Source organism: Schistocerca piceifrons, chromosome 10 (genome assembly GCF_021461385.2).
Source record: "Schistocerca piceifrons isolate TAMUIC-IGC-003096 chromosome 10, iqSchPice1.1, whole genome shotgun sequence".
Classification (NCBI taxonomy): Eukaryota; Metazoa; Arthropoda; class Insecta; order Orthoptera; family Acrididae; genus Schistocerca; species Schistocerca piceifrons.
Window position 1 is genome coordinate 102,137,765 of NC_060147.1, and position 27,248 is coordinate 102,165,012.

The window sequence follows — 27,248 nt, forward strand, 5'->3', positions numbered from 1 at the left end:
GAGATTAACTTAGGATAGAGGAGGAACACATCAAAATATATATCTTCAAAATTTCATGGCTCTGTCAGGAACTGTATAAATATTAATTTTAATTTTAATAATGAACAGCCTCAGTTGCACCGTTTACCTAGAATTTACCTAGGTTTAAGACGGGATAACCCACCCTTCTTCAGAATAATAGTATCTATCGTTTGTCCACTATTCTTCTCGCTGTTCTTCTCTCTGCTGTTTCTCATTACTTTTATCTTTCTTCGATTTACTCTCAGTCTATATTCTGTACTCATTATTCTGTTCATTCCATTCAACACATCCTGCAATACTTCTTCTATTTGGATAGCAATGTCACCAGCGAAATTTGACATTGGTATCCTTTCACCTTGAATTTTAATTCCACTCTTGAAGCTTTCTTTTATTTGCGTCATTGTTTCTCCGATGCATAAATCGAACAGGAAGGGCGACAGACGACATACTTGGCGTACACCCTCTCAATCCGAGCACTTCGTTCTTCATGTTCCACTCTTACTATTCCATCTACATCTACATACATACTCCACAATTCACCCTACGATGCGTGGCGGAGAGTACCTCGTACCACAACTAGCATATTCTCTCCCTGTTCCACTCCCAAACAGAACGAGGGAAAAATGACTGCCTATATGCCTCTGTACGAGCCCTAATCTCTCTTATCTTATCTTTGTGGTCTTCCCGCGAAATGTAAGTTGGCGGCAATAAAATTGTACTGCAGTCAGCCTCAAATGCTGGTTCTCTAAATTTGCTCAGTAGCGATTCACGAAAAGAACGCCTCCTTTCCTCTAGAGACTCCTACCCGAGTTCCTGAAGCATTTCCGTAACATTCGCGTGATGATCAAACCTACCAGTAACAAATCTAGCAGCCCGCCTTTGAATTGCTTCTATGTCCTCCCTCAATCCGACCTGATAGGGATCCCAAACGCTCGAGCAGTACTCAAGAATAGCTCTTATTAGTGTTTTATAAGTGGTCTCCTTTACAGATGAACCACATCTTCCCAAAATTCTTCCAATGAACCGAAGACTATCCGCCTTCCCCACAACTGCCATTACATGCTTGTCCCACTTCATAGCGCTCTGCAGTGTTACGCCCAAATATTTAATCGACGTGACTGTGTCAAGCGCTACACTACTAATGGAGTATTCAAACATTACAGGATTCTTTTTCCTATTCATCTGCATGAATTTACATTTATCTATATTTAGAGTTAGCTGCCATTCTTTACACCATTCACAAATCCTGTCCAAGTCATCTTGTATCGTCCTACAGTCACTCAACGATGACACCTTCCCGTACACCAGCTCCTGGCTCCTGTTCCTTCTTCTGTAAAGTCATCAGACAAGTTCTCGTTCATAGGGGCCTTCATTGTACATTTTCTCCTATCTATAGTCTCTTCTGCATTTAACATTGGAATTCTCATTGCACTTCTAAAGTTACCGCCTTGCTTTCAGTTTCACCGAATGTTGTTTGTCCTTTCTGTACGGTGAGTCCACCCAACAGTCATTTCTTTTTCGATTTCTTCACATTTTCATTGAGTCATTTAGAGTTAGCGTCGCTGCACTGCCTGCTTATTTTATACGTAATTGTTTTATGTATATGGAAAAAAAGAGCGGTCCTCTCGCATTATCCTCGAGCTCTCGTTCCGATACTTTTGTCTGAGGGAGGAATTTATGGGCAGCACTGGTGAATGTTTCACGCCAGTCCTGATTATTTGCATCTATTGCATTTTTTATTTGTCTGTGTATTATTAGGTCTCATGCGAGAGTTTGTTGGTCAACTGTCCACAGAAAGTGTAGATTCAATAGAAGAGAATCACGGTGGAAGAGCAGAGTTTTTTAAAGGAGTGTGGGGAGATCTGATGCAGGAAGGAAGTGGCACTAGGGGTCATCAGTTGTTAAGAGAAGGCTTCCGATATTGGTAATTATTTATTCCCTGTAGTCATTTGAGTTGGCGTGACAGTACTCTGGAATTAGTTTTGGATTTGCGTTGGAAGGGGATATGCGGGTGTAACGTCTTGTGGACAGGGTGGAGAGTAGAGTCGTTAAGTGATCACTTACATTGGAGTTTTGGCTCTTTTAGTATGTAACAGTTATTTACATCTCCCCTGCAAGGTGTGGGGGGGGGGGGGGGGAGGGGGCTGGCAGAAGCAAAATGGCCACTCTTCAGCTATTGGACTGTGTAAAATTTCAGCTTTAATATTAAATCATTTGCATGTCAAAATGCAGAGAACGGAGACACTAAAACAGTCATCAATCCAGGATCTCTTTATGGGCTGAAATACTCGTTTTATACAGAAGAGAGAGACACTGAAGAAGTCCAGAAGGGAGACCGGAAAATAATCAGAAAAATTTTAAGCCAAAATTATACTGAAGAACATACAAACAAAGTAATCGAGGACGTTTACCAACATTTATTTGGAATTTGCCATTTACAGAGTTGCTTCCTTTCTTTCTGTGAGTAAATTGAATCGGTCGACTCTGTTTCGTTGTTATTCTAAGGTGAAAATGTCTATTGCGTTTCCTTTTACGTACTCCCTTCCCACCCAAAACGTCAAATTTCGGTAGTGCAGCTTGTTCTTTCCGTCGCTTCGCTGTAGTTTTTCTATCCAAAACAGAGAGATAAGCGGAGAGATACGTTTTAAATGCAGAATCTCGTAAGAAGTTCCATTATTTTATTTTTTGTAATATGTCATCTTAATTTTTTAAGATGTCAAAACTTGCAAATCGTGAGTGATATTTTTTCTCTCCTTTTCACTTCAAACGTATTACCTTTACTGGTTCATGTATCTTATTATATAGTGTGAAGTACAATTATGATTTATTTTTACTATGTTACGATACGAATTTCCTATTAATATATTTATTTTTTATGTATAGAACAGTTTTAATTTTGTGATATTCTTTGTATTTACTGTGATAAATGTAATGTGTGAAAGAGAACTGCTATACGAACAATGAGAGTGAGAGACGTATCAATAGTGAGAGAGAATCGAATATTGTTTTCGGGACACGGATGCAAATTTGCGTGTATGCAGTGTACAAACGGGTCACGTTGACGTTGGCATTAAAGTTCGCCAAATACTGCTGGACACATCTTCCGAATACGGCATAAACGTGCATAATCTGAAAGAAAGAGTTGAACTGTTTAGAGCAATGCGAGGCTCTCTCTCTCAGCAAAAAAATTAGAGGAACAGTTCAATTATTTATAAAACGTGCATCTATATGAATACATGTAATTTTATTGCGAGTGGACTCAAATTTTCACGCTCTCTTTTTCTGTAATGTTATTATCTCTCTGGGCAACGGCCTTGCCGCAGTGGCTACACCGGTTCCCCTGAGGTCACCGAAGTTAAGCGCTGATGAGAATGGTCGGCACTTGGATGGGTGACCATCCGGGCCACCATGCGCTGTTGCCATTTTTCGGGGTGCACTCAGCCTCGTGATGCCAATTGAGGAGCTACTCGACCGAACAGTAGCGGCTCCGGTCAAAGAAGACCATCATAACGACCGGGAGAGCGATGTGCTGACCCCACGCCCCTCCTATACGCATCCTCCACTGAGGATGAGACAGCTGTCGGATGGTCCCGATGGGCTACTCGTGGCCTGAAGACGGAGTGCCTTTTTTTTTATCTACCATGACTGTTTGCCAACTCCACCTTTCTCTCTCTTTTTTTTTTTTTTTTTTTTTTTTTTGTAAGGGGTGATGAAAATTTGCAATTTGAGGGTATTGCTGCAGCGTATTGCAACGAAGCATGACTCCGACTCGGGTGTATAAGCATCGACATGTAAGCAACGGATTAATGTGGCATTCGTGTCTTTCCGACGTGCTTGCGGTAAATGCGGAGTCGTCAAACACGGCGACTTTATTGCCAAATGCGACTAAAGAGGTCCAACTTGTTGTTATTATTTTCTTGGCTGCCGAAGGACAAATACTGGTAGACATCCATCGGAGAATAAACAATGTGTATGGGGCAGCAAGTCGTTGGAATGGTGCGCCAAGTTCCGTGCTGTTCGTGATTCGTCACAAGACGCCGGTCGACGTGGGAGACCAGCAGATTTTACCCCAACTCGAGCAGGGGACAGTCGAGTGCCAAGCACATAGTCCTGATCACTTCCCATGCACTTATCACGACTTTGGCTCCTCAAAAAATCTGACGGTTCGACGATTACTGTCGGGCGAAACTGTGCAGCAAGGAGTTACGGGCATTCTCACGGAGGAGGACACGGTGTCTTACCAAACGGGTATCTTCAACTTGGTACGTCCGTGGGATCATTGCCTCAATGATCTCAGCGATTTTGCATGAATGGCGTACCGATTCTGGACAATACTGCCTTCGAACGGAAACTTTTTGATCGCCCCATATATCCTCACGTATCTTTTGGGGCATGCGCTTCGACATATACGTGTATAATGATTTAAAAGTCGTATTTCAATACGCAAAGAAGTGGGATACGGAAGTACTAGGGAATGACGAGATACGTTTGAAGTTCTCTAACGCTATAGATACAGCAATAAGGAATAGCGCAGTAGGCAGTACAGTTGAAGAGGAATGGACATCTCTAAAAAGGGCGAACACAGAAGTTGGGAAGAAAAATATAGGTACAAAGAAGGTAGCTGCGAAGAAACCATGGGTAACAGAAGAAATACTTCAGTTGATTGATGAAAGGAGGAAGTACAAACATGTTCCGGGAAAACCAGGAATACAGAAATACAAATCGCTGAGGAATGAAATAAGTAGGAAGGGCAGGGAAGCTAAGACGAAATGGCTGCAGGAACAATGCGAAGACATCGAAAAAGATATGATTGTCGGAAGGACAGACTCAGCATACAGGAAAGTCAAAACAACCTTTGGTGACATTAAAAGCAACGGTGGTAACATTAAGAGTGCAACGGGAATTCCACTATTAAATACAGAGGAGAGACCAGATTGGTGGAAAGAATACACTGAATGCCTCTATGAGGGGGAAGATTTGTCTGATGTGATAGAAGAAGAAACAGGAGTCGATTTAGAAGAGATAGGGGATCCAGTATTAGAATCGGAATTTAAAAGAGCTTTGGAGGACTTACGGTCAAATATTGCAGAAGGGATAGATAACACTCCATCAGAATTTCTAAAATCGTTACGGTTAATAATGGAAGCAAGGCTAAAGAAAAATCAAGACACTTTCATAGGATTTGTCGACCTGGAAAAAGCGTTCGACAATATAAAATGATGCAAGCTGTTCGAGATTCTGAAAAAAGTAGGGGTAAGCTATAGGGAGAGACGGGTCACATACAATATGTACAACAAGCAAGAGTGAATAATAAGAGTGGACGATCAAGAACGAAGTGCTCTTATTAAGAAGGGTGTAAGACAAGGCTGTAGCCTTTCGCCCCTACTCTTCAATCTGTACATCGAGGAAGCAATGATGGAAATAAAAGAAAGGTTCAGGAGTGGAATTAAAATGCAAGGTGAAAGGATATCAGTGATACGATTCGCTGATGACATTGCTATCCTGAGTGAAAGTGAAGAAGAATTAAATGATCTGCTGAACGGAATGAACAGTCTAATGAGTACACAGTATGGTTTGAGAGTAAATCGGAGAAAGACGAAGGTAATGAGAAGTAGTAGAAATGAGAACAGCGAGAAACTTAACATCAGGATTGATGGTCACGAAGTCAATGAAGTTAAGGAATTCTGCTACCTAGGCAGTAAAATAACCAATGACGGACGGAGCAAGGAGGACATCAAAAGCAGACTCGGTATGGCAAAAAAGGCATTTCTGGTCAAGAGAAGTCTACTAATATCAAATACCGGCCTTAATTTGAGGAAGAAATTTCTGAGGATGTACGTCTGGAGTACAGCATTGTATGGTAGTGAATCATGGACTGTGGGGAAACCGGAACAGAAGAGAATCGAAGCATTTGAGATGTGGTGCTATAGATGAATGTTGAAAATTAGGTGGACTGATAAGGTAAGGAATGAGGAGGTTCTACGCAGAATCGGAGAGGAAAGTAATATGTGGAAAACACTGATAAGGAGAAGGGACAGGGTGATAGGACATTTGCTAAGACATGAGGGAATGACTTTCATGGTACTAGAGGGAGCTGTAGAGGGCAAAAACTGTAGAGGAAGACAGAGATTGGAATACGTCAAGCAAATAATTGAGGACGTAGGTTGCAAGTGCTACTCTCTGATGAAGAGGTTAGCACAGGAAAGGAATTCGTGGCGTGCCGCATCAAACCAGTCAGTAGACTGATGACCAAAAAAAAAAAAAAATTTGTAAAATCCGTGATCTGTGGAGTCCGCCAGAACAATGAGAATAAAACAGCCCATTTGTCATTGGTGCAAGGTTTAAACGCAGCAGGAATTATAAATATGACAGCTGTATCATTACGGAACTTTTGTTTTCTTTCTGGAACTCGTCACACTGAGTAGTTTGAAAGGTAGGAGCGACCTCTTGCTATTGCAGACACCGTTGAACGATATATGATTTGAAACTTACTGGCAGATTAAAACTGTGTGCCGGACCGAGACTCGGTCCGGCACACAGTTTTAATCTGCCAGGAAGTTTCATATCAGCGCACACTCCGTTGCAGAGTGAAAATTTCATTCTGATACACGATTTCTTTTATCTTTTCATTTTCACAAGTGTTCACGTGTTATTTTGTAAGTTGCATTGTTTTGGGAGTTTTGTTAACTAAATTTAAACGTGATATTTACAGTAACTTGAAGTTACTAGTGAAGATAGTTTCTCTGCGTTTAGAATCGTTGAACATTACATTGTTGCATTTCCGAGGCACGTTCACGATCAAAATTCTATGTTTAAATTTGTTCAGAGCAAATATCCTCCTAAGGAAACATAAAAATCAAAAAGATCGAAAGCTAGAAACAATCAAGGATGGGGGTCCTGCGTAAATCTTCAGCCTAGAGTGCCGCCGCTTGAAAATCCGTCCCTGTTGGCAGTAGTGGCCGAAATGTTGATAAATTTCGCATCATGACGCTCTCTACAATGCAGAAAAATGTGATGGAGTTTGTCTCCGGTGCGTAAGCTGACGAGGCTAGAGACATGTTTGTTATGGTCATCGCGGCCGTCTGCATCGAAGCAAGTCCATAGAGCGTCGTCGGAGCGCCGCGCAGCGCGCGACATGTGCGCAGCCGCCGCGCGCCGCCCCCGGCCGCCGGAGGTGGGGGCGGGCCGCCCCGGCACCGCCTCCGCCGCCCCCGCCGCCAGTCGCCCGCCACGCCGCGACGCGATCCGTGCCAGGCAGCCGACAGCCGCCAGCGTCGCCGCTCTCGCCGTCGCAGCAGCAGAGCCTGCAGCCGCGGCCACCCGCCAACAACAAGTGGTTAGCGGGGCTGCCCTCCTAGCAGGCGCTCACGTGGCGCGCGCGTTGTAAACCCCAGTGTCACTGTCTCACCCGGCCGCAGTCCGCGTGCTATTGGCCGAATACAACAGCGCTACCGCCGGTAAGCACCCGCAGTCAACCCAGAGACCCTCGGCCACAACCCGCGGCCGCGCGTCTGTACTAACGCCAGCGACGAACTGGGTCACGAAAACACTGTGATAGTTCCTCAAAAGCGCTATATGCAGATATGATAACACCGTTCGTTATAGCCTCGGTAAGACGTATCTCTTAATAAACTGCACTACCAGCATTCTCATTAGCCAGTACGTTCCTTAAAGTGTCCGCCAGTTAAAGTTACTGTACAGTATTACATAGCAAAATGTCACAGCTCTGAAGAAAATTTACGTCCTTCAGTGTTAGAAGTGCGACAGATCTCTAGAACTTGAAAACTGACAGACGACTGATCCCTCCTACAAGGTTAGCTTTGCGTGGAAAAAGAAACTTGCCCATGTGGGCGTCGAGAAGTGCGCCAACACCGTTTGTAATTACTCAGACGATTAGAAGTGTGGTAATTTCGTGAAGTACACATTCCTCTCCCCATCTGACCAACGTCCAGGGAACATTTCCACGCATCCACTAGTAAGAGGAGATGTGCTCATTGCAGTAGAAGCCAATATTTTGAAAAATACCAGCTACTGCGAGATGGGAAAAAATTGCAAAATGAACACCTGCTTTTAGCAAAATAGCAATACAAAAAGCCCATACAAAAACAATAACGATAAAAGTTTGATTGAGTTGAATCGAAGAAATTTTTCAATGAAGTTTTCGCCAGCTCTAAATTTCCACCGAATGTGTACTCACCAGATGGCAAGGCACTGATGTTTGTTGCTCTAGTTCCATCCTCCACCGAACGATACAGCTGACTTGCAAAAGTTTTCTTTTTTCTGCACCCCATCATCATAGATTGCAGGTCAGTAAAAGAAGGAACGAAACCTGCGTTGCACAATAGGACCTACCATCCGGTAGGTGCACAATTTTTTTTTTTTTGGTTTCGTCTGGTTTTCACCTTGTTACACAGCTTATTTGCAACGCAATGAGATTCTTTCTTATCGCTTACCAACAGCTTTCCTAACGTACCACCTAATACTTTGAAAACAGACTTGAGAGCAGAAACTACAGGAAAGCGACGGCAGCATCTTCAGTGACCTTCGAACCATCCAAAACTATATTACCACCTGCCCATACCTTTAATTCGTATTTATCTCTTAACTATTAAAAACAACAACCTTCCAGCCGCTTCCACTCTCCTCTTACTGCTGACGAATCTCACCCCTCTCTTCTTCTAGCGCACCCCCTTTTATATCCCAGTACACATTTCATCTGCAACTCTCGGTGGAGGAGGGTGGGTTCATTACTCTACCCACCCCTCCGGGGCCCCTTTTCCCACCCCCAAACCTCCGCCACCGCAGCTACCCTCTAAAGGATTATTACAATGGACGCTGAAAGACAATCGCACCGCCACCGTTCGATAGCTGGCATTTTCTTGCATCTGTTCTTTTGCGGCTGAGTGAAACTGACTTTATCAAGGCAGCGAGCAGCTTCCCCTGTTACTGCCCAAGTTCTAGGGCGAAGTAACAAAGTAGCCTCTCTGTCCTCCTTTGTGTCAAAGTATCAAAGCACTGGGGACAGGAGATAATATAAAAAAAGACTTGCAGGTGAATAAAGATGGTATTAAAAATACTCTGCTAATGGACAGATCGAAAAAAAGACGAGGCAAAAAACTTGTTAACCTTCGATTCTAAAGCACCGTTAAACACAAAAGGAAGAAATACCATTTCCTGATAGATGTATGCTGAGGTTTTGGCTGAAGGATATGAGTGATATCGAAGTAGCGGTTTGACGGAGAACACGTAGCGTGTGCCAACTGGGAAGAGAAAGACAGAGCTGCGTTATTCTAGGAAGTTGTTATTACTTGCAGGTCCAAAGCTCTAGCAGTAACTACTTTGCGATATATTAACTCTATAATTCGCTGTTACAAGTAGAAGTAGCTCAGACAGTAAAGATTATCTGGATGTGGACTGCAAAATCGTTGCAGTAATTCTCTTGCCAAGGATATTTGCAATGTTCAGTTTGATTTTCAACCTAATGCTTGCAACAGCGAAAGACTACTCCCAGAAACGACTGCTTAGGGATAACTAGCAAGTGACGAAGAATACTGGTTCGAGTTGAAGCGTATCTCAATTTTTATAGGGTTGGCAAAGTGTTCCCATCTGATCATCGTTTGTGATCGAAAACCTCTTGTAGTGGTGTTTCTTGTGGATGACTTTGACAGTCACCCGCACATGTTTTAAGTTGCAAGGAAACCCAGATTTCCAATTGTAGACAAAAGTGCTTCCTTAAATAGTAGAAACTGCATCTAGGCGGTTCAGTAGGGCAAGGAGAGACATCGAAATTGCGTAGGCGCGTGTGGAGCTGTGTTCTATACATTGGCATATCAGGTTTGACTTTGGACCCCCTTAGTACTGTGCCGTCTGCCCAGAAAGTGTATTTTCCATTCCAAACGGAACGCTTCACGAAGGAGGAGCAACAGAATAACGGGTTCTGAAAGACTTGTCGGGTTCATCACTGTGTCCGAAGATCGACGGAGAAAGTTCACCAATCCTGCAACGGTGAGTACCAGACCAGTACCATCCTCTGTTCTAGTTCCGATAGGGTCCTTCTGAATCATGGTAAATGAAAAGCACAATTTAGTTGATGTTCCACAGTAGTACGTTATGTATTTAACCATATTTAACCAATTTTCCGCTTACGGCGTCATCATCAAGACCTTAAGTGACTATCGTCGTCAAAGAAGGTATAATACTGATGGAGGCCACTGAAAAAAAAAAATTACACATCGGGAGTGTAGTACAAACAAGGAGTGAATGTCACCTTTGACTGTTTAGTGGAACGTAACTCAAAATTAGATGATGCAAGAAGTTTACTATTACTGGCCACAATTTATTAGTTTCTTCCATGAGACACGTATCGGAGATTTAAACCTCCATCATCAGGTTGAGTTGTGTGAATATAGACACGTATCTATTGTGTTACGGCTTTGGTGTAGCCTGTGACATGTCTAGTAGCAGAAGACAAAAGCAAAACACTATTTCAGTACATGGCACATAGTTTGGCGGAAGTGTTATGAACAAAAATATAAAGGTAAATGTCAAAATACCTACATTGGTCACACAGGCTCCTTTTACACCTATGTTTCAATTCACGCATTGGTTCACAGACCTTCATTCATATTTTTATTCATCCTTTAAATCGAAGATCTCCATAAAACTATGAATCATATGCTAAAATAGAGTTTTATTTTTGTCTTCTTCTACTAGACTGTGTAACATGTTACCCCAAGAGTGTAACACACCACATGCAGGTGGTATTAGCGCACATAAATTCTCCTCATGGTGCAGGTTTAGTCCTTTGAAATGCGTCGTGGAAACAAAGAGTGACTAGTAACTGTAAACTTGTTTTTCGTTTGATACCAGCAACAGTCACGGTCGAGCCTAATAAAAAATGTTCGCTTTTATACGTAACTGAAAATTTTAAAATTAAAGAGTGAACAAATAAAAAACGTAAAAAACGCACAAAGCAGAATAAAACATTAGCGTTAAACATCTAACAAACTGTGTGTGTGTGTGTGTGTGTGTGTGTGTGTGTGTGCGCTAGAAACGATGTGGAATAGAGGAGGACATCATTAGCAAAGAATAATAGCCAACGGAAGAAAAGATGCTGTGTTCTAACAGCCGATCTAACAATTTGGGTTAAATTAAAAATGACAATAAAAAAAATTAATGCAGGAGAAGAGTACTGAAGAATAGAGGTATTACATATGGACCTTAACGCAGAAACTGTGTAAAAAATAGATTGATTGACTGCTGTTGATTATGCGTTTAAGGAGAGTAAACCGCAGTAGAAGACACACCTGACAATTGTAGCTCGAATTACATAAGATAATTTGTATAGAAGTAGTGTAAAGAATTTCTCCTACTGTAAGGTGGATGTACATATTATAAAACAACAGATAATGGCGTACAAAGAAAATCACAATAAAGTAAATAAATTCGGGAAAAATGGAGACACAGAATGGAACAGACAGTGTGGAAAGAATTAGAAGAAAGTGAGGATTAAGAGATGATTAGAAGACAGGAAGTGTTAAGCTGTGTTGGATCATTTAATATTAAATCAGCAATCATTAATGGATCGATAGAGACACTGCTGAATCCTCTGCCAACTGGAATTCTAACGAGGTTTGTCCTTCGCTTTGTCGAATGACTGTTTCCTTCCTTAGGGCTCAAGCGACCTTCGTACGAAGTTTCATGAAATTCTTAAGAGACTGAGTTATTTTCACATTATTATACATGGATAAAACTTTCAATTACAATATTTTTCTCCGTGACCAGATATTGATGAAATAGAGCCTTATATGGTGCCCCAAGGTATACTCAAGTTATCTGTGAAAACCCCATGAAAATTTGTCAAGAAACTTTGGAGAAGGGCGTTCAAACGATGAGACAGACAAGACGGTTTTATTAAAACTTTAAATCACGATTTCTTTTTTTGCTTGATCAGATTTTAATTAACTAAAACCTATACGGTGTCTCATTCTATGCTCAACGTACCTGCGGAAACCACTTGAAAATTCATTTAGTAGTTTTGTAGAAGCGTTCAAACAGACATACACGACAGTTTTACGTATTTTTTATTAGTATATATGAATCACATATATATCAAAATTCATTCATACTGCTCCAGGCGTTCCTGTGACATGCTTTTATGTTCCGCCTTTCCATCTCCACCCTCAGTCATATGGCTGCCAGGGTTGTTTTACTGCCACAGCAATTTTTTCCGTTGTAAAATGTGTGCCAAGTTTGGTAGAAATTGCTTTAGTCGTCACAGAGCTATGCTTTTATGTTATTATCTACGCACGCCCGGGCCGTATTACCCCAACAGTATTTTTATACAAATAATACAAAAAAGTCACATACTTACTAAATTTAGTCGACACTGATGCAGACGTTCCTCAGCTGTGCTTTTATGTCACGCTCTTTTCATTCCCAGCCAACCCCCTATGTGAGGTAGGGAGTTCTTAAACACACAGTGCTTCTTTCCAGATAGCAAGTAACGTCTGTATCAAGTTTGGTTGAAATCGATCAGTGGTTTAGAAGGAGATGTCGCACTGAATGGTCTTCCAACAGTTCACCTTGAGGCGTAGCGACGTATAACGATCCTGCCTTGGAGGCGATTAAGTGGGAGATGTGTCTCAGAACTGGATAGTGACAGATGGTGACGCGAGGCTGGACGCGCACGTATTTTATGTATCAGCCGATTGAGGACAATATTGGACAGAGCGACTGTGATTTTAGTTTTGATTGTGCCCACTAGAGTGCACTAAAGTAATAGAATGTTTTTCATAAACTATTCTAGTATTTTCATAAAGTGTTATTATGTCTTTTTGTGTATGTAAAACGTTATAAATGTGTTTTAGCAGTACGAATGATGCGTGAGTGTGGTTTAAGGTTACTACGAAGATAATTGTTGAACGAGTTGTGTAGTAGGATTTAGTGTGGGAACATTTCGAAGAAGTATGGATATGAACAAAGGGGATTTTTTGTAGAATAGATTTGTAAAGTAAGTTTATGGTAAAGGGAAAGTTAATTCAGGTATAAATAACAATAGTAAATAACTTTATGCATAAACAAAACTTCAGCATATTAGATAATTACGTCGGTAATAAGTGCAGGCGTTAGTTTTACTATTTTGCGATTGGTTATTGATGAAAAGTGCGGACTGACGATGCAGAATGTTGGTTTGCTATTGGCTGTTGAGTAAACTGACCAATGGTAAAGCAATATTCATCGCAAGCCTTTCTCTGCTGGTAGAGAAGACTTACACTATTCTAGAGTAGAGTGGAAGCCTAGCCATGAAACAGTTCGGACGTGTGTAGTAGTAGTTCCGATGAAAATAATAAGTTGCCGGATCTAGCAGTGTTTCATACATCAAAAGTGTTGTAAAGTGACGGCATAATTATTCCGATGGGTTTGTAGAAATTTCGGAATTTTTAAGTGAATTTTGTGACGAGAAAAGAAATATATTCCGCGTGGCGTATTGAGCAGGTCGGTGGCTAAAAACTGTGACCGCATTTGGTACCGACAGACTTAACATTTGGCGAGCATTCTCAACCAAAAACAATACGTATTTTTGTAGCTATTACGTTTTCGGGAAATGCAACACCACAAACTTGCTAACGTGAGTGAAAGGGATTGTGAGTGAGTGTGTTAAGACTAGCACGGGCTTGGCAGTGATGCTTGTTAGTCTAAGTTTCAGAATATATTAATTGAGGACAAAATTTCCAACCTTTCATTTCTTGTGAAAACTTTCTCCCGAAACGTAGATTAGTGACTTTAATTGCAGCCTGGTTTACGTCGAAGTACAGTAGGTTTCGCTCGGCTTCCCTACTGATGAAATGGTGAGACAATGTTCACAGGTAGGTGCAGGTTCGTCGTAAAGGGACGGAAGGGACCGCGCCGCCGCAAACTGTATCGACTCTTATGAATCATCATTAGAACGACGATCTTCGATGTTTTACCTGGAACCTCTAAAAACTTTTTAATATAACAGAGACTTTATTATCGCGTTATCTCTTTATGCCTCATGTCTACATATTTGGAATCCTACGCCGCTAGAAGGCGCCGAATTGTAGCTTGTAATACGGCGATGTGTGATGTAACAACGTCAGTGAGTGAGAAATAGCAGGCTGCAATTGCGTTTCGAATTCGAAGAGTTTGTCCGCTCATCTCTCCTTCAGCAAGGCAATGCGAGACTACACACGAGCGTTACGACATCTGCGACAATCTGACACCTTGTGTTCACTGTCATCGATCATCTTCCACACCGTCGTCCCGAGTTGGTCCCATCCGATTTTCACCTGCTTCCAAAACTTAAAGAACACATTCGGGGACTAAACTTTGATAGTGATGAAGCGGTGCAAGGCGAGGTGAAATTGCGGTTGCCTCGACAAAGGCAATCACTCTACGCTGACAGTATCAACAAACTGGTCTGTCGTTGGGATAAACGTGTTGCATACCAGAGTGACTATGCTGAGAGATAAATATGTAGACGTGAAGAATAAAGATGTAGAATGTTAATGGATATCGTCTTATTTGAAAAGCCGTAACAATTTTCAAATAAAAAATTCGGAGGAATTGCTTTTCAGCACTCCCTCGCACAAGTATAAAAAAGAGGAAATGCCAACAGCTATACAATGCAAAAAAATTAAAAAGTGCAAGATAAGTACAAAAATAAAAATTACACAGCATCTTGTTACGAACACGACACATCGAACAATCGTGTAGTGTTCATCTCGTCGCTTGACATCAACTGGCGTTCGTTCTGATGTTCCGTAATTATAAAATATGGGACAGGTGTCTTACTAGGAGACCCGTGAGCATAACTGGCTTACATGTGCGGCAAGTACAATTAAAATTTTTTTTAAAACTATGGCGTATCCGGAATGACTTTTCTTGCTGCAGAGGAGTGTGCGCTGATATGAAACTTCCCGGGAAATTTAAAGTGCAAAGAAAATAGGGGATCCGTACTCGCGATAGCCTAGTTTAGATCCCGTCTGGAACACAGTTTTAATGTGCCAGCAAGATCAACTAAAACCTAACCATAGTTTTAGATTATATGAAATATAATCTAAAACAGTTTTTTTAGCATTTAACGAGACTAAGCAAAACGATTACTGGAACGATGGGGATCAAGAGGTGCGTTAGGGACTGCTAGACGTGTTACGTTTGCAATAAGATAAAGGGTGTACTTATACCTTTATTGTCCACTTTTAAAATTTTTAATATTTAGTACTCATTTGCATATTGCCTATTCTGTATTCTGATACCAGTGACGACTCATGAGTTGAAACCGCCGACCTGTTGTGACTCCCTCCCCTACGATCAAAACAATTGGAAATAAAAAATTATTTTGCTAAACATTTCGCATGCTGCTGTTTGACAGTGTTAAATTTTATCAATTTGATTCAACGCAGTGTAATTTAAATCAAAGCTTGATCAAGAGTTAATCAAATTTTTCCTCTTCTTGCTTATCTTATTTGATGTATACCATTATTTACAGGGTGTTTCAAAAATGACTGGAATATTTGAAACGGCAATAAAAACTAAACGAGCAGCGATAGAAATACACCGTTTGTTGCAATATGCTTGGGACAACAGTACATTTTCAGGCGGACAAACTTTCTGAATTACAGTAGTTACAATTTTCAACAACAGATGGCGCTGCAAGTGATGTGAAAGATATAGAAGACAACGCAGTCTGTGGGTGCGCCATTCTGTACGTCGTCTTTCTGCTGTAAGCGTGTGCTGTTCACAACGTGCAAGTGTGCTGTAGACAACACGGTTTGTTCCTTAGAAAAGAGGATTTTTCTGGTGTTGGAATTCCACCGCCTAGAACACTGTGTTGTTGCAACAAGACGAAGTTTTCAAAGGAGGTTTAATGTAACCAAAGGACCGAAAAGCGATACAATAAAGGATCTCTTTGAAAAATTTCAACGGACTGGGAACGTGATGGATGAACGTGCTGGAAAGGTAGGGAGGGCGACCGCGTACGGCAACCACAGAGGGCAACGCGCAGCTAGTGCAGCAGGTGATCCAACAGCGGCCTCGGGTTTCCGTTCGCCGTGTTGCAGCTGCGGTCCAAATGACGCCAACGTCCACGTATCGTCTCATGCGCCAGAGTTTACACCTCTATCCATACAAAATTCAAACGCGGCAACCCCTCAGCGCCGCTACCATTGCTGCACGAGAGACATTCGCTAACGATATAGTGCACAGGATTGATGACGGCGATATGCATGAGGGCAGCATTTGGTTTACTGACTAAGCTTATTTTTACCTGGACAGCTTCGTCAATAAACAGAACTGGCGCATATGGGGAACCGAAAAGCCCCATGTTGCAGTCCCATCGTCCCTGCATCCTCAAAAAGTACTGGTCTGGGCCGCCATTTCTTCCAAAGAAACGATTACTGCATCACGCTATCTGGACATTCTTCGTGAATTTGTGGCGGTACAAACTGCCTTAGACGACACTGCGAACACCTCGTGGTTTATGCAAGATGGTGCCCGGCCACATCGCACGGCCGACGTCTTTAATTTCCTGAATGAATATTTCGATGATCGTGTGATTGCTTTGGGCTATCCGAAACATACAGGAGGCGGCGTGGATTGGCCTCCCTATTCGCCAGACATGAACCCCTGTGACTTCTTTCTGTGTGGACACTTGAAAGACCAGGTGTACCGCCAGAATCCAGAAACAATTGAACAGCTGAAGCAGTACATCTCATCTGCATGTGAAGCCATTCCGCCAGACACGTTGTCAAAGGTTTCGGGTAATTTCATTCAGAGACTACGCCATATTACTGCTACGCATGGTGGATATGTGGAAAATATCGTACTATAGAGTTTCCCAGACCGCAGCGCCATCTGTTGTTGAAAATTGTAACTACTGTAATTTCGAAAGTTTGTCCGCCTGAAAATGTACTGTTGTCCCAAGCATATTGCAACAAACGGTGTATTTCTATCGCTGCTCATTTAGTTTTTATTGCCGTTTCAAATATACCGGTCATTTTTGAAACACCCTGTATGTACAGGTAATTTTGTAGTACGGTCACCGTCGAGTTATATTCCGCTACTGTGTCCACACAAAAACAGTGAGGCATTTGAGAGTTCCGAGCTAACACAGCGTTTGTCGTCCTCACGGGGAGAATAAATCAGGTATTTGTATCAAAGTTGAGCCACAAATCCCATATTGTTATTCTGCAAATGCGTTTACGTCTGCTGTGACCAGGAAGGTTAAAGTGTTTACATTTTTCATTACTTTTTCATTTGCTTGCTACAATAACTTTATCGTTCACTGTCTAGATACTATGATCGACGACACATTTCATTAATGGCAGAAGAGACAGATATACAAGCTCCAGTCACGCTGAAGTTACCACCACTTATGTTCGACGTCAACGTGCAGTAACCACTCACAGACGCCAGATGTCGAACGGTTCTGGGCGCTTCAGTCCGGAACCACGCGGCTGCTACGGTCGCAGGTTCGAATCCTGCCTCGGGCATGGATGTGTGTGTGATGTCCTTAGGTTAGTTATGTTTAAGTACTTCTAAGTTCTAGGGGACCGCAGATCTCAGATGTTAGGTCCCACAGTGCTTAGAGCCATTTGAACCATTTTTCGAACCTGCGACCGTAGCAGCAGCGCGGTTCCGGACTGAAGCGCCTAGAACCGCTCGGCCACACCGGGCGGCACGGAGTAAGGAAAGAATGTAAGCGGAAGAGACGAATGGACAGCCATTACAGCGAAAATCCGCTGATATAAGCGTTTTTGACAAAGGGCACATTATTGTGACGCTACTGCACGAAACGAGAATCTCTGATTCGGCGAAGCTGGTCGCCTGCTGGTGTAATACTGGCGTGAGCGATCATGGAAAGTGGTTGAGCGATGGTGAAATAACGAGTAGGCCGTATGTCATTGGACGACCAAGTCTCATCACAAAACGCTGAGGATCCCTGCTGAGTAGTCCAGGATAGGTATCTACACTCCTGGAAATGGAAAAAAGAACACATTGACACCGGTGTGTCAGACCCACCATACTTGCTCCGGACACTGCGAGAGGGCTGTACAAGCAATGATCACACGCACGGCGCAGCGGACACGCCAGGAACCGCGGTGTTGGCCGTCGAATGGCGCTAGCTGCGCAGCATTTGTGCACCGCCGCCGTCAGTGTCAGCCAGTTTGCCGTGGCATACGGAGCTCCATCACAGTCTTTAACACTGGTAGCATGCCGCGACAGCGTGGACGTGAACCGTATGTGCAGTTGACGGACTTTGAGCGAGGGCGTATAGTGGGCATGCGGGAGGCCGGGTGGACGTACCGCCGATTTGCTCAACACGTGGGGCGTGAGGTCTCCACAGTACATCGATGTTGTCGCCAGTGGTCGGCGGAAGGTGCACGTGCCCGTCGACCTGGGACCGGACCGCAGCGACGCACGGATGCACGCCAAGACCGTAGGATCCTACGCAGTGCCGTAGGGGACCGCACCGCCACTTCCCAGCAAATTAGGGACACTGTTGCTCCTGGGGTATCGGGGAGGACCATTCGCAACCGTCTCCATGAAGCTGGGCTACGGTCCCGCACACCGTTAGGCCGTCTTCCGCTCACGCCCCAACATCGTGCAGCCCGCCTCCAGTGGTGTCGCGACAGGCGTGAATGGAGGGACGAATGGAGACGTGTCGTCTTCAGCGATGAGAGTCGCTTCTGCCTTGGTGCCAATGATGGTCGTATGCGTGTTTGGCGCCGTGCAGGTGAGCGCCACAATCAGGACTACATACGACCGAGGCACACAGGGCCAACACCCGGCATCATGGTGTGGGGAGCGATCTCCTACACTGGCCGTACACCACTGGTGATCGTCGAGGGGACACTGAATAGTGCACGGTACATCCAAACCGTCATCGAACCCACCGTTCTACCATTCCTAGACCGGCAAGGGAACTTGCTGTTCCAACAGGACAATGCACGTCCGCATGTATCCCGTGCCACCCAACGTGCTCTAGAAGGTGTAAGTCAACTACCCTGGCCAGCAAGATCTCCGGATCTGTCCCCCATTGAGCATGTTTGGGACTGGATGAAGCGTCGTGTCACGCGGTCTGCACGTCCAGCACGAACGCTGGTCCAACTGAGGCGCCAGGTGGAAATGGCATGGCAAGCCGTTCCACAGGACTACATCCAGCATCTCTACGATCGTCTCCATGGGAGAATAGCGGCCTGCATTGCTGCGAAAGGTGGATATACACTGTACTAGTGCCGACATTGTGCATGCTCTGTTGCCTGTGTCTATGTGCCTGTGGTTCTGTCAGTGTGATCATGTGATGTATCTGACCCCAGGAATGTGTCAATAAAGTTTCCCCTTCCTGGGACAATGAATTCACGGTGTTCTTATTTCAATTTCCAGGAGTGTATCTGCGACAGATCTGAGGACAGAGGACAATGGCTGTGCAGGTACAAGTATTTCGGAGCCTACTGTGCAGAGCGCATTGTTGCACATGGAGCTCCTCATCACACGGCCACTACGAATTTCTGTGTTGATCCAACGATGACGTCAGTTATGACTGCAGTGGACACGGCATCACGGAGTTCTCACCGTGGGTCAATAGAAACGTGTCGCTTGTCGAATGAATCGCATTTCTTGTTACATCAGGTCGATGGGTGGATGCTTAGACGCCGTCATCCAGGCGAATGACTGCACGAAACATGCACCTCGCCACAGATCCAGGTTGATGCACTGTCGGAAGTTCCATGCGGCTTTTCGCGGATGATGCTGTAGTATACAGAGAAGTTGCAGCATTAGAAAATTGTAGCGAAATGCAGGAAGATCTGCAGCGGATAGGCACTTGGTGCAGGGAGTGGCAACTGACCCTTAACATAGACAAATGTAATGTATTGCGAATACATAGAAAGAAGGATCCTTTATTGTATGATTATATGATAGCGGAACAAACACTGGTAGCAGTTACTTCTGTAAAATATCTGGGAGTATGCGTGCGGAACGGTTTGAAGTGGAATGATCATATAAAATTAATTGTTGGTAAGGCGGGTACCAGGTTGAGATTCATTGGGAGAGTGCTTAGAAAATGTAGTCCATCAACAAAGGAGGTGGCTTACAAAACACTCGTTCGACCTATACTTGAGTATTGCTCATCAGTGTGGGATCCGTACCAGATCGGTCTGACGGAGGAGATAGAGAAGATCCAAAGAAGAGCGGCGCGTTTCGTCACAGGGTTATTTGGTAACCGTGATAGCGTTACGGAGATGTTTAATAAACTCAAGTGGCAGACTCTGCAAGAGAGGCGCTCTGCATCGCGGTGTAGCTTGCTCGCCAGGTTTCGAGAGGGTGCGTTTCTGGATGAGGTATCGAATATATTGCTTCCCCCTACTTATACCTCCCGAGGAGATCACGAATGTAAAATTAGAGAGATTAGAGCGCGCACGGAGGCTTTCAGACAGTCGTTCTTCCCGCGAACCATACGCGACTGGAACAGGAAAGGGAGGTAATGACAGTGGCACGTAAAGTGCCCTCCGCCACACACCGTTGGGTGGCTTGCGGAGTATCAATGTAGATGTAGATGTAGATGAGCGCAGAATTATGCTACGGGGTACAATGATTTGGGGTTCCGTGAGAGGCATCATGATAACAGTGAGTTACGTGATTATTGCGGGCCACGTGCATCGCTTCGTGCTTGAAGTCTCTCTCTACAGCGATGACATCTTCCAGCAGGATAACGTCCATGTTGCAAGGTCAGAACCGTGCTACAGTGAATTGAGGGGCGTTATAGTGAACTCGCATTGATATCTTAGCCAGCAAATGTGCCTGATCTGTTTCACATTGGAACACATATAGAGCGCCAGCTGCGTGCCCGTAAAACAACACCCACAATTTACGGGAATTGCTAGACCGTTGTCAGATATCTGGTGCCACATACACAGTGTGATCAAAAGTATGCGAACACCCCCAAATACATTCGTTTTTTATACTAGGTGCATTGTGCTGCCACCTAGCAGGTGCTCCATATCAGTGACCTCATTACTCATTAGACATCGTGAGAGAGCAGAATGGGGCTCTCCGCGGAGCCCGCGGACTTGGAACGTGGCCATGTGATTCGGTGTCACTTTTGTCATACATCTGTACACGAGATTTCCACTCTCCTAAACATCCCTAGCTCCACTGTTTCCGATGTGATAGTTAAGTGGAAACGTGAAGGGACACGTACAGCACAAAAGCGTACAGGCCGACCTCGTCTGTTGACTGACAGAGACCGCCGACAGTTGAAGAGGACCAGTGTGTGATAGGCAGACAACTATCCAGACCACCACACAGGAATTCCAAACTGCATCAGGATCCACTGCAAGGAATACTATGACAGTTAGGCGGCAGGTGAGAAAACTTGGATTTCATGGTCGAGTGGCTGCTCATAAACCACACATCACGCCAGTAAATGCGAAACGACGCCTCTCTTGGTGTACGGAGCGTAAACGTTGGACAACTGAACAGCGTCAGCATGTGAAGGTTTCTGAGTGTGGACGGGTTAGTCCTGCAACCGAAATTGGAGATCTGAAGATGGTTCTAGAGGAACCGAAACCAGTCATGTGAATAAATATTTTGCAGTCAAGACGGATTGTAAGTAATATTCCACATGTCAAGCGCTTCGATTCTCTTCTGTTCCGGTTTTTCCACAGTCTATGCTTCACCACCATATAATGCTACAAACGTACAGTCTTTCTTTCTCAAATTAAGAATGGTGTTTGATACAAGTAGACATAATTTGGCCGGGAATGGGCTCTTTGTCTGAGCTAGTTTGCTTTTTCACGTCCTCCTTGTTTTGTTCGCTAATTGTAATTTTGCTATCAAGGTAGCAGAATTCCTTTACTTCGTTTATTCTAGTATCCGTAATCGTGATGTGAGGTTTATCGGTAATCTCAGTTCAGCTACCGCTCATTAATTTCGCTTTGTGACGATTCACTCTCAAATTCGCATTGAATTTGCAATCCACTAATTGCCTATATTCTACACTCCTGGAAATTGAAATAAGAACACCGTGAATTCATTGTCCCAGGAAGGGGAAACTTTATTGACACATTCCTGGGGTCAGATACATCACATGATCACACTGACAGAACCACAGGCACATAGACACAGGCAACAGAGCATGCACAATGTCGGCACTAGTACAGTGTATATCCACCTTTCGCAGCAATGCAGGCTGCTATTCTCCCATGGAGACGATCGTAGAGATGCTGGATGTAGTCCTGTGGAACAGCTTGCCATGCCATTTCCACCTGGCGCCTCAGTTGGACCAGCGTTCGTGCTGGACGTGCAGACCGCGTGACACGACGCTTCATCCAGTCCCAAACATGCTCAATGGGGGACAGATCCGGAGATCTTGCTGGCCAGGGTAGTTGACTTACACCTTCTAGAGCACGTTGGGTGGCACGGGATACATGCGGACGTGCATTGTCCGTTGGAACAGCAAGTTCCCTTGCCGGTCTAGGAATGGTAGAACGGTGGGTTCGATGACGGTTTGGATGTACCGTGCACTATTCAGTGTCCCCTCGACGATCACCAGTGGTGTACGGCTAGTGTAGGAGATCGCTCCCCACACCATGATGCCAGGTGTTGGCCCTGTGTGCCTCGGTCGTATGTAGTCCTGATTGTGGCGCTCACCTGCACGGCGCCAAACACGCATACGACCATCATTGGCACCAAGGCAGAAGCGACTCTCATCGCTGAAGACGACACGTCTCCATTCGTCCCTCCATTCACGCCTGTCGCGACACCACTGGAGGCGGGCTGCACGATGTTGGGGCGTGAGCGGAAGACGGCCTAACGGTGTGCGGGACCGTAGCCCAGCTTCATGGAGACGGTTGCGAATGGTCCTCCCCGATACCCCAGGAGCAACAGTGTCCCTAATTTGCTGGGAAGTGGCGGTGCGGTCCCCTACGGCACTGTGTAGGATCCTACGGTCTTGGCGTGCATCCGTGCGTCGCTGCGGTCCGGTCCCAGGTCGACGGGCCCGTGCACCTTCCGCCGACCACTGGCGACAACATCGATGTACTGTGGAGACCTCACGCCCCACGTGTTGAGCAAATCGGCGGTACGTCCACCCGGCCTCCCGCATGCCCACTATACGCCCTCGCTCAAAGTCCGTCAACTGCACATACGGTTCACGTCCACGCTGTCGCGGCATGCTACCAGTGTTAAAGACTGCGATGGAGCTCCGTATGCCACGGCAAACTGGCTGACACTGACGGCGGCGGTGCACAAATGCTGCGCAGCTAGCGCCATTCGACGGCCAACACCGCGGTTCCTGGTGTGTCCGCTGTGCCGTGCGTGTGATCATTGCTTGTACAGCCCTCTCGCAGTGTCCGGAGCAAGTATGGTGGGTCTGACACACCGGTGTCAATGTGTTCTTTTTTCCATTTCCAGGAGTGTATTAATATTCTATTTGTATGACAACCTGCAGGTGTCTCACACGCTCTAAGATCTAGAAACTTTGCTCCCGTTATAGGGTCGTTCTTAGTACTACTACAGAGTAGTGATACAAAGAGTTAACAGAAAATTTTATACTGGAGACATCTTATAGTTAATGCTGTTACAACAGTAATTCAGTGTTGGTAGTTATCTAATGGGAAATGTTCGACTTGCACCAGGTGGGAATCAGAATTTCTTTTTTATGTTATTCAGGTAGCGTTGTAAGTATTAGTTTTTGCGAGGATGCGGCAAGTGCTTGAGAATTTCTTTCCAAGTTTGTGAATTGTATGTCATCATTTGATGTCTTTTAAAACCGTCTATGGATCTTCTGTAAGTGGAATGTTCTGTCTAGAAGTATTGAATAATGAATAGCGAAAGACAAGGTGTTCTCCGCAATCGTGATACCTGTCTGCATTAGCTTGCGTTGTTCATGGTGATGGGGTTAATGACCGCGTCCTGCCAGTAGCTATGCCATGCCACGACTAGAACTGAGATGGTTCATTTTCAACAGAAAAAAAACAGAGCAGTAGAAACAGTCCTGTAATGTTCGAATACACTATAAGTGGTGTACTGCTTCAAGGAGACGCTTCGATTCACTATCTAGCCGTAGCATTGCACAGTGATGTGAAATGGAACAGGGAGGTGAAGGGTCGACTTCTAGATATGTGTAGCTTATTTGTAAAGGAGACCATGTACCGAACAATAGTGCGACGCATTCTCGGATATCAATCGAGTTTTCGGGACCTTACCAGGTCTGATTACAGGAAGATAGCCAAGCAATTCAGAGGCGTGCTGTTTTATCTGTTACCGGTAGGTTCGGTAAGAATGTATTACGCAAATATCCGAGAACTGAATTGGGAGTCCCAGGCGGGAAGAAGACGTCTTTTTCTCGAAAAACTGTTGATAAACCTTAGAGAACAGTCGTTTGCGACAAACTGCATACCGACCCGACTGGGTATCGACGTAACAAATATGTGAATGGCCATCAGTGTTACAAGGTATTCTTCACGATGCAGCGTTTAATGTGTCTGGTGTGGATATAGACGAGTCGTTATCGTGGCTATCCTAAACCAACAGGCTGAGTATATCGAGATGTTGCAATAAGAAAGGCTATATTTCATTGTGGAGGTTTACCCTACGGTAACTAAACACCCTACATGTTCTACAATTTAATCGCACTTTTTGGCCTTAACTCCCGTTCCATTTTACGAAGAAAACCAGAACCGTGTCCAGCAGAACCGTGTCCAGCATTAAACGGGGTTTGTTTGATCTCTACCTGTTCACTTCTCTCCGAATGTTATATCGAGGTGTCTGATCAGGTACGTTTCAAGAACAGCTTTTCTTTCGACATGTTAGCTCCATTCGAGATCTCTTCACAAGAGAAATATTATGATATGTCTGTTGTTACTACTGGAGAATATTAAAAAAATAAAATAATAAAAAACAATTTAAAAAGCGCGCAATGTGTATAATGTTAATGTCCAGGAATTTTCACGTGATTCAGTCTCGCCAGAGTTCCAAGGTAAACATCGAGCTACAGCGCAGAACCAAATCCCTGCCTGCAGTCTTCATCGTACCAGTTTCACTTTTCCTGAGGCTTTGCGACGAGGTCCTTCACCAACCTTGAAAAGCGCCTACCGACATACTTCCCTGTCAAAATACTCTTTCCTGAAGTTATAAAAGTGCATAACCCTTCTTTAAACTAATATTCTTAAATCAGTGTTTCGGTAGATGACAAAGCATTAAGAATATTGTCAAGAAACCAATCTCTATGCACCAAGTCAGTGAGCAGAGGCTTATCGTGAATCATTCACTATGCATTGGGATCGATTCAGTGAGAGCTTATAATCAGTTAGTTATTCCTGGAGCATAATGACGTTCTGTTATCCGATATTACGATGAAATATAATGTCAGTCTGTTAGTGACCAAATAACAACTTGCCCCTGAAGTATAGGCTCCCCAGCAGAGCAAATACAGTAGATAAGGCGGGCCAATACTACTCGCTTACATCAACCTGTCGTGCAGGGCACCGTATATGTCAGGGGTGATCAAACATCACATGTTGGCTCGTAATTGCCTTCGATCCTGTGGGAGATAGGAGGTTCTATCTCCCACAGTGATGATACTCGTGGCTTTTTCTGTATCAAATTTTAGTCGATCCAGGGGTTTGCGAGGAGAGCCAGGATATAGGTACATACATGCTTCTTATATATATAACTTATAGCTTTCGAGTGGTTGCTTTTCCTGAAGCATATGCATATAAATGAAAGCACCTGTCATGTGCACGACCCATTGAAGTTGGTATAAACATGCCAGGCACACGGCTTTTCCTCCTTTCGCGTCTGCGACTTTCGCCATGCAGGATCGCGCTCTGATTGTATAGCTGCATTACAAGAATGATGACTGTGCGCACGTCGCTCTGCAGAAGATCCGGACACTGAAAAGTTTGAAAAAAGGCGTTGGTCCGATGACTGCCGCGGGTCTGGAGAAAATGATTCTGAAATTCGAAAAGGCGGTGTGCAACCTGGTAGACGGACGAAACGAATTGATTCGACGCCAGTGGAAGCAGTGGCCACAGCAGTGCGGTAGGAGACGAGTGGTGGTGTGTAAACGCGTAGTGCACGGCGAAGTGCCCGAACATTGGATGTGCTCGTGAGCACGGTGCGTAAAATCCTACGAAACATCCTTCTTTGCTATCCATTCAGAATTACCCATGGGCACGAGTTGCTTCCTGTTGACCTGCCAGCAAGAGAGACCTTTGCTTTAGAATTTCTTGCTCGCACGGACGTGGACAATGATCGGCCGTGGAAGATTTTGTGGACAGACAAAGCCCTCTTCAATCTGACACGATAAGTCAATACATAGAATTGTCGAATGTGGGCAACGGAAAATTCACACACAAATGAACCAGTACCATTTCATCCTCAAAAGGTCACTGTGTGGTGCGGCTTTACAGCATCATTTATCATAGGGCCACATTTTTTCCGGTCCTGTTACCTGTACAGTCACTGGCAAGCGCTATGGGTGTCTTTTGAGCAACCACGTCATTCCAGCTCTCAAACAGCGTGGATAAGCGGATGGGATCATTTCTATGCAAGATGGCGCACCTCTGCTCATTGCAAATCCAGTTAAGCAACTGCTGAAGCGCCATTTCGGAAATGCTAGAATTATCAGCCGCCATTTCCCTGCAGCCTGACAGTCCCGATAACCTGTTCTTAATCCGTGTGACTTCTGGCTATGGGACTATCCGAAAGACGTTGTGTTCAGTGTTCCGATTGTAAACTTAGCTGCATTGAAGGCACGCATCGCGCAGCACATTCTGAACGTGACCCCGGAAACACTTCGATCAGTTGTGGAACATGCTGTATCTCGATTTCAACTTGTTGCAGAAAACGGTGGACAGCATATTGAACATGTTTTGCGCCAGTTACACGGAAATTAATAATCCGATTTGATTCTGATTTATGCTTTTTATGCGATTTTTTGGCCTCAGGACAATTGAAAACCGATGTGAGCGATGCTTTTTATGCGGCTTTTGGCCTCAGGACAATTAAAAACCGACTTTTCCCATCCGATGTGATATGACCTTGCCGTGGTGGATGGGCTTACGTCAGTAACAGTATCACACCTCTACCCCCATGCACACTGAGTAGTGCAGTGTGTTTAACGTCAAACGTACACCTTAGGCATTGTTGTATGATTCATTTGTCGTTTGTAGTCGACCACTATTAAATTATTATGCTTA